Here is an 8,764-nt window from a genome sequence, read left to right on the forward strand (position 1 = left end):
GGGGCATGTTCATCTGCTGGCCGGCCAGCGCTTTAGCTGCAGAATGCTGTGGATAGAGAAGTATGAAGGAATTTGCAGCTCAATATCTGCCCAGTAAAGCGTGCACCACGCTGGCAAATGCCAGAAAGCTGACAGGGAGAAACCTTGAGTGCAAAGAAACAAAGGGCCATAGTTAATATTAGCACCTTTTGGGAAGACGCTACGGTTTTTGGAGATCAGCTTCATGCCGCCTTTGCGTCAAGGTATGGCATTTCTGAGGATGCTTTTGCCACGGAGCCCTCGGGATAATACCTGTCAACTCAACTGGGTGCTAAAGTAGGTATCTGGGTTATTTTTGTTTCTCTGGGTTTATTGCTTCATGGTCTAATAGACTCAGGAGCTAAGTGGTACTGGCATTTCAAAGTGGCATGTTGTGATTGGAAGGGGGTGCTGTGTAAGTGTTTGGAAAGCAGATCCAAATGAAGCACCATCGTCACCCGACTGCAGAGAGGCTCTTTTGCTCTTTAAATATATTTGGGATCCGGTTTGTGCTGGTGGTTGTGTCTTACTGTCCAGACTGCTCTCCAGATAAAGCCAAGGGTATGTGAAAAATTCGGTTTTATTTTTAAGCAAGTTCCTCTTTTGCAGTTGGAAATCGTTTGGATTTATTGTCCCAGCTCTGGTTGAAGTTTAAGGAGTCCAAGTCGAACCCTATTGTTCTGAATATGCAGTGCTGCAGCTGACAAAGCTCTGCAAGGAGGGTGCTTGTCCCACCACCCAGGAGAGCATCTGTTAAATCACATGCAATGACACTGCTGTGCAGGGGGAAGGAAGGGCTTGACCAGGTGGATACTGAAAAGCATGAGACCTCGTCAGCTGCACCATACCTGCATCCTTGCAGCTTCATGCTGGTGACCTGAATTAGTAGCATCTGATATTGAGGGCAGGTGACAAAAAAGCTGAGGGTATTTTCTGGGTCTCGAATGTTGACTGATAGCCACAGACTGTTCTTGCCGTTATCTGTCCAAAACATGGTTGTAGATAAAAGTTGTGATTAAAACATTTGTTTGTATCGATGTCAAACGTCAGAGCAGAAATATCTGTAACCCTGCTGGGAGACAAAGATGCTCTGAGTGAGACCCTGGGTCTGTCGATGCTGGGCCGGGTCCCAGACGGGACTGGTGAACTCGTGGCAGCTGTCAAAGAAGCTAGCAGGGGAGGAGTTGTAGTGGCCTAAGATATCAGGGCTTTTGTGAGGATACTTTTGCTTTGCTGAAAATTCTATCTTCCTCAGGGAAGGAAGGGCTAGAGAAGCAGGATGGGGTTATGTGTTGCTGCAGCGAGTACTGGGGACTGCTGCTGAAATCTGGGGGCCAGAGCTGTTGACTAGGAAGCTTGTGGAGCTGGGTTGCCCATTTAAGGCACTGAGATGACATAAAAACTTCTTGGTTTCGATTTAAAAAAAAGTGATTCTCCATCACCCATCCCTTGTAGCTATGCTGTGAAGCCAGACTCTCAGGTTTACTACCAGGAATAGGTCAGAGGGATGGAGAAACCTATTTAATTAAAATAAGAACTAACTTTCTGACAGATACGTGAATTTTTGAAAATTGTTTATTCCCCCTCAACTTTTTTTATGTGTGAAAATCTGAGAATGAAAATAGGAGTCCAGAATCTCTTCTAGGTTTGTATTTGACCCGCTGTGGCAGGTTGACTGTGTCCGGCTGCCTGACGCCCACCCAACTCTCAGTCTCCTCCTCAGCAGGATGGGGGAGAAAATAGGAGGAAGAAGCTCATGGGTGGACATAAGGATGGGAGATAGCTCACTGATCACCATCACAGGCAAAACTGACTCCACTTGGAGAAAATTAATTAAAATAGATGGGAGAAACAAAGACAAAATTAAAACAACACCTTCCCCAGTGTAGAAGAATTATCCGTGTGCACCAGTACGGATACCTGCCCCACCGCAGTCTCCCAAGTCCGAATACCTGCCCCACCGCAGTCTCCCCGCCGGCTGCAGGGGAGTCCAGCTCGGGGCAGCTCCCACCTCTCCTCACAGAGACCCCTCAGTCCCACTGCCGCCCCTGGGCATGGGCACCCAGAAAGACCCGAAAGAGCCAGAGTGGCTCGAGGGAACAAATGTTGGGGTGGGGAGAGGGGAGGACCCCAAACAGGGCATGTAGATGCCCCAGGACCTGGCCTCATTTGGTTTCTGATCCTACCCTAATGTGTTTCGTGACAACAGCCTGTAAAATTGCAGAAGCCTAAATTTTGTTCGTGCCATTTGCATCTGCCTCTAGTCTCTGTTGAGACAGATTTGGACTTTGGCCAGAAAAAGTTATCACCAAATTATCACAGAGCAGCTCAAAATCTGTGGTTGCTCCTGGACGATGCTCAGCTGCAAGTCCAGCATCTGTGACTGTCTTCCTGTACTGATTTTTAACATGAATATTTTTGTATTTTGAAGGATTGGTGGGTTGTTCTAATTAGGATAACAAACTGTTAGCAAGACTCAGGTGTTTTATCGCACAACATTTGCTTGCTAAGCCCTTCTTCCCTGTGTGTGGCAGGAATCCCATGGCACCACTGTATCTTGGAGCCATGCAAGGGACGATGCTTTGCCAGCACGTTCCCCATTTCCACCATTATTCTGGGTCACACTTGCGGTCCATAGCCTGTATGCCCCTGATTTCCCCTCTCTCTTGGGGTGATGCTAACCGTGGGTCTGTGTCTGCTGTGTCCTGCTGGATAGGTTTTTACGAGAGCACCTGTCCGTGGCATGTGTGGTTTTCAAAGGCATCCTGAGGTTGGGCAGGGGAGATGTGAAAACCTACAATTCTGCCTCCTTTCTTGTTGACAGCCCCCTGTGATGACAATGTGACATGGCAAGAGGTGCTCCTGCTATGGCCACGCGGAAGGAGCTGAATGCCCTGGATGTGCCTGGCTACTGCTGCTCCCCGTTGTGCAAAGTAAGTACCTGCTTTGCACCCCTTCTGGGCGAAAGGGTGGGGGTTGTTAACTTAGTATTGGGGAGAGCTCCGTATCGTGAAGATATTAACCTGGCCTGGGAGAAGAGACTCTTACACTGGGTCTTACTGGAAAAGGAGCACGAACCTAAAGCCTCTGCAATTAATGCTTGCACCCCTGAGGGTTTGGGACTCAGATTTTTGCTAGCATCAAATGCTGGATCAAGGACAAAGGCGTATACTTAGTGGAAACTGGCCTCTTAGCCTGGGTTGAGTGGTATTGCCTTGTTTTGAACTGGTTATTAGTGGACAGCCGAAAGAGAGAGGCAGGTCCCGTTCTCTATGCTGAAAGAACAAGCTCTTCATTACTGTTTTACTGCTTGTATAGAAAAGATGCACTGTAGTTAAAAGGCACCGATTTGGACTGTGCCATTAAAACCTTCTCGGGATAGCGCAAACCAGTGCACAGAAACCAGCTGTTTGCCGGGGGTTAACTGCTTTTTGCAAGGATGAAGGATTGGCTTTGTTTTTCTAAGTCTTCCCACACAGTGGATGTTTTCAAGCTAAACTTTGATGAACAAAATCTATGATCTGTGAGGAGCTGAAAGCAGATTTAGGAAAGCTGTCTCTATATAGTACAATAAACCAGGTTACATTTTCCTTTATTTATGTAATTGTAACTGCCTCATCACTTAAGTGAATTGCTGTTTATGCAGACATCCTTTAACTGGTATTGAACTGCCTTTTCTCAAGATAAAAGATCTGAATTGAACAACTGCAAATACTTTAAACTTATCCCTTGACCTCTGAAATTTTAAACCAGTTTGCACTCTATAGTTTGCCCTTTTTTCAGTGTCATTTCTTTTAACATTTTTTACCAGCATTGGAGATTTAGTAGAGTATCAGAAATCTGCATTTGTGCTCATTTCAGTTTGCTGGGGTCAAGAGATGTTTTACGAAATGAAACAAATGCTTCACCTCCTGGTCAGGAAAGGCAACTTACTGACATTAGGTTCATCACCATAACACCACTGCCCTTCTGTTGCCTTATAAACTGAGTTTGTTGATATGCTTCTGTGTGCATATAAATATGTGTGTGTGTGTATGGTCTGCTTTATATGTATATGACCTGCAATAATGACTTACTACCAATGCACTAGAAAAAGTGGCTGCTTGATGCAGCAGTTCTCACCTCAATGGAAAAAATGTTAAACTAATGCAGAGCCCCAAGCTGAGTCAGAAAACTGCGATGGTTATTGCTTTCCTTTGCAGAGGTGTAAAATGAGTTGTAATTCTGGCACTGGGGAGAGAGAAGTTGCTGTGGTGAATACCCAGGGCAGGAGGGGAAAGAAGAAAGACATGAGTTTGGGTGGATTACACTTGTATTTCATTTTTAGTGTGTAAGGGAAGAGCAAAGTGAGTGGACTTGCATGCAAAGTACCCAGGGATGTGAGCAGTCTGGATCTATGTTGAGAAAACACAGTGGGTTGGAAAACCTGTTGACTTAATTCATTGTAACTCGCATTAATACATGACCCAGCACCTTGCATGGACAGGAATGCATTGTATTCTGTGTTGGCTGCTTACTTTTAACCTGACATTGCTTTAACCACACGCTTCCCTGGCTGGGAGCGATGAGTAACAGCAGCATGGCTGTTGGCAATGTGGGTGGATGGGGGCTTATGCCTGCACTCCATAGAGCTATCACTGAGCCAGACATGTTGTCATGGCTGGGGACTCTTCTCTGGGAGGGGAGAGATGCCTGTAATCATCCACAAAGCATTTTAGCACAATAGTGACTTCACTTTCTGTGCTGGGGAATGAAAACTTTTGGGGAAACAGTTCCCTGGTTTATCCATCAGCCCCACAGCAAAAGAAGCTGTCTCTTCCAGTTAGTCCCCATGCTGCTTTTGGGGATGCCTGCGGCACAAGGGAGAGGGTGCTGTGAGAAAGGTGCCCCTTTGCTACAGCTGCGGCATGTTGGAGCTCTTGGATGTACTGCTATGGGGAAGAAATCCATCATGAGATAGTATTTGGGGTTTCAAGTTGCTTTTAAACATTATAAAATACTGGAGAATAGGCTTCTCTCCGTACCGTAGAGCACCCTCTTGTTGTCCCACTTCGCCTCCAGCCAGCAGGGGAGGCTTGGACGCAAACGGTGCTGCTCATCCTCTCTGCAAGTCGTGACCCTTCGGCTGTGCTGCCTTTAGTGCCCACTCATGTGCATTGGGTTTTTTTCTCTCCTGAAACGCTGCACAAGAAACCACTAAAGAACTTAGAATTTTTAGCAACTTCCTCAGCTGCATAGAGTAGCACTGCCGTGCCACGCAGGAGCTAGACGTTAAGTTTTGTGACGGTGTGACTCCTGGGAGCTCTTTCCTCTTTTCCCCACGTATGTGAGGCTTTGGGTAGAGAAGTCCTTTGCAGTGTAGCTCGTGCAGCCCATAGCTTTTGGACGTATCAATTAACTAAAGATGAAGTAATTGGTTTTGCCCCCAATTTAATGAAGCTTGCCATTACTAAGAGGTTTAAAAAGAAATAGTCAGCCAGGCCTCCCAAATAGTGGGACTTTATTGTAAGCCATGTGTTTTGGGCTTGTGCTTATCTGCTTTCTGGTTTGCACCTCTTGGTTTTGTGGGGGTCACGTTCTCTGCATCCCTCTGATGCTGAAGAACAGCAACTACTTTAAAGAAATAAAAGCAAACACAGCTGCCTGGTGCTTAGACGTGGGGAGTTGAGACCCGGAGCATCCCTATCTTCCCCAGGAGTCTCTGTTCCCATGTGAACTGGTAGACAACACTCCTCCTTTGCTGAATTTCCTTCCTTCTCCACTCTCCTCTCATCGTGGCCATGGTCTAGACATGGCTGTTGTGGTCCTTAGCTGTGTAGTACGCAGCTCACAGGAACAATGCCCTGTCTTTGGAGGTCACTGGGATTTAAGTCTTGAAAGCCATAGCCCTGCGTATTGTCATTTGGCCCTCAAATGCTCAGCTCAGTGAACGGTGCTAAACTCCTTCCAAAGGGACTTTATTAAAAAGGAGCTCGCCCTCTCCCTAGAGCAACTCTAACAAAACAGGGCAGAATCCCTTGTTAGCCTTTGTGCCTAAACCACAGCTGGGTACTGCAGCAACCCTCTTGAGAGGCAGAGGACAAAGTATGCGGGATGATTTCTCACGTTATCCCCAACATCGCGCGGATTCTGCGCCCTGTCCCCTCCGTGGGGGATCTGATGAGGACAGCGTCAGGGCTCGGCACAGACCCGTGTGTGCTGTGCCCCTGCCAGCTGCTGCGGCATGCGATGACAGTGGCCTGTGTATGGCGGTGATGCTGCCCGGCAGTCCGTATGCATGGCCAGGCATGGAAAATGGTGTTAGCTTTTTTATTACATTATTTGAATTTAATTATAATTTTGATAAAATATGAAATATATTTATTTGTATATCACATGTATAAAATAAATATAAAGCTAAGCTATAAATTAAAAAGAAAACCCAGCTGTTAGCCAGTTGTTAGCACTGGCAGTCCTCGGCCTTTGTTGCCGGAGGGCTGGAGAGGGACGTGTTGCTTTTCTGGGGCCAGAGGTGGCCACCCCTCTCTGACCACTCTTGCCGGAGCAGGGCCAGGCAGTCTCACACAGTCCCTGGCTTCAAGCCCTGCCAGCGTTTGGGTGCAGGCAAAACCCGCGGCACTTTCTTGGCAGTGGTGGTTAGCTCGGCGAGACGCACCGAGCCTGTCCTGGCCCTTTGTTATCCAGTGCCTGGCTCCGTGTTTCCCAGGGGAAGCGCTCATCTTTTGGAAACATACTCCTGGTGCGCCGTACCAGGAGCATAAAAACCAGTTTATAAGTGCATGCTGCTGCGTCTGCATGTGGCGCGGCCTTTCCTGTGCATGGAACGAGCTCCCCTTGAGGCGTTCCTAGCTAATCTTGTTTCTTAACAGGGGAAACATGAGATAAAGCATCGTGGCTGGCTATGTGGTAGTGCCTGCTTGCTGTGCCTCTTGGCAAGGTGAAATTGCATAATGCATTTAACCTCGTTCGGCTGAATTGCTTATCAAATCGATATCTCTGCTGCTTTTAGATTTTCTTTGTAGCTTCTGCATCAAGTTCAGCACAAATGAACGATGATTTCTTCTGTGCAAAGACATAATTTCCTACGCCGGAACGGGAGCTTCAAAGGCTACTTAAAAATTCCCTTGTTAGAGGTGCTGTCATGAACTGGGAACTTACTGTTTCTTAGAGATGGTGCTTTCTTTCACTTTGCTTTAAGTATTGTGAAAGGAAAATGCAATGTGGGGAAAAGCGGATCGATCATTTTCCAGGCACTTAAAAAAAGAACAACAAACACAACAACAATTTCATTGTTTCCTTACAAAAGTAGAAAGTATCTAGCAACTGTGTACATTAAAACTACGTGATGAACGTGATTAAAAACAAAATCCCCTCATTGTATAGGAGTCAAATCTGAACGCAGACTTACATAAAGCAGTACACGTTTCCTGAAGAAATAGGGAAAGCAGAAAAAAACCCCGCACCTAGGAGACCTGATACACTGAATTACTTGAGTCCGTTGAAACACTTCAGTACAGTTAAACCTGGACAATAAGATTAGAGCACAATCAAAACAGCTGCAAGTCATCAGGTGTCACGTTCAGCCTCCAGTAATTTGTCTTAAAGGACTGTGGCTTTCAAAATAGCCTACTGGATGCCTGGCAGCTTATATTAGGTGCTGGTAATTAATTGGCTGCTGAATTGATCTCTTCCAGTAAAGCAGAAGGGAAAACCCAGGGCTAGATGGTAAGGAGGTACGAGAGACTCGCAGAGGTGGAGATGAAGAGCTGGTTGGTCATGCCGGGCAGGCTGTGCACAGCTCCTCTTGGGCCCCCCCAAAGAACACCTGTGTGCTCACTGCTGGCCTGGCAATGCAAAGAGGGCTTGCAAATGGTTTGGGTGTCCATAGGGATATTTAGCTGCCCTTCCAGTGTGGTAGGAGGAAAGCTCATTCATCCCAGTGCTGGTTACAGCATCGAAGCTGGTCATGCGCTCTTGCTTATCCTTGCAAGGAGCAGTTTAAAAATACTAAATGTTTATACACTGCAGCTGTTTTGCCTTGGATGGACTGTTAGTTTTTCTCTAATGGCTTTTAGGTTGTAGAGTGCATTTTTTCCTGAATGCCATGCTTAGCAACTGAAGACAAACTAAATTATTTGCAATACTTGTTTAACCGTCCCTTAATTGCTTTCGACTTTGTCACATAAACCACCTCCTGCTCAAGTGTATACTTTATTCTTTGTCACGTGAACCACCTCCTGCTTAAGTGTATACTTCATTCTTTAATTTATTTGGGGGTTTGTAATGTGTGTGGGTTTTATTTTCATTGCAGAGAACCAAGAGGGCTTCAGACTAGTGATGTTTTGAACTTACTTCTTGCTTTTTGTAGCTTGAAGGAAACCTGAGGCAGTTGTTTCTGGTGAATTTTGAAATATGCTCTAATACAAATGGTCAGTGGAGCCAAAAGCCACCTTAATGATCTGTGACATTTTCAATTCACTTCTAAGTCACAATTTTGGCAGATGAAGAAAACAAACTTGTTTTCCTCTTGCACGTTCTTAAGACAGGTGTCGTGTTAAAGAGAAGACCATTCTTATTCATAACCACTTTGAATATTTTGGACTTCCCAAACTCATAGCTGGCTGATTCAAATTCCTTGAGAGCTGGAGGGGGTGGTTTGAATTGCTTTCATTTGGTCAAAGATTAGTTGAAAACAACTTGTCCAAGTGTTTTAACTGAGTGAGTAAGCATTCCGGCCGGATGGTAA

Source organism: Fulmarus glacialis, unplaced genomic scaffold, assembly GCF_000690835.1.
Source record: "Fulmarus glacialis isolate BGI_N327 unplaced genomic scaffold, ASM69083v1 scaffold31131, whole genome shotgun sequence".
In the NCBI taxonomy this organism is placed as follows: Eukaryota; Metazoa; Chordata; class Aves; order Procellariiformes; family Procellariidae; genus Fulmarus; species Fulmarus glacialis.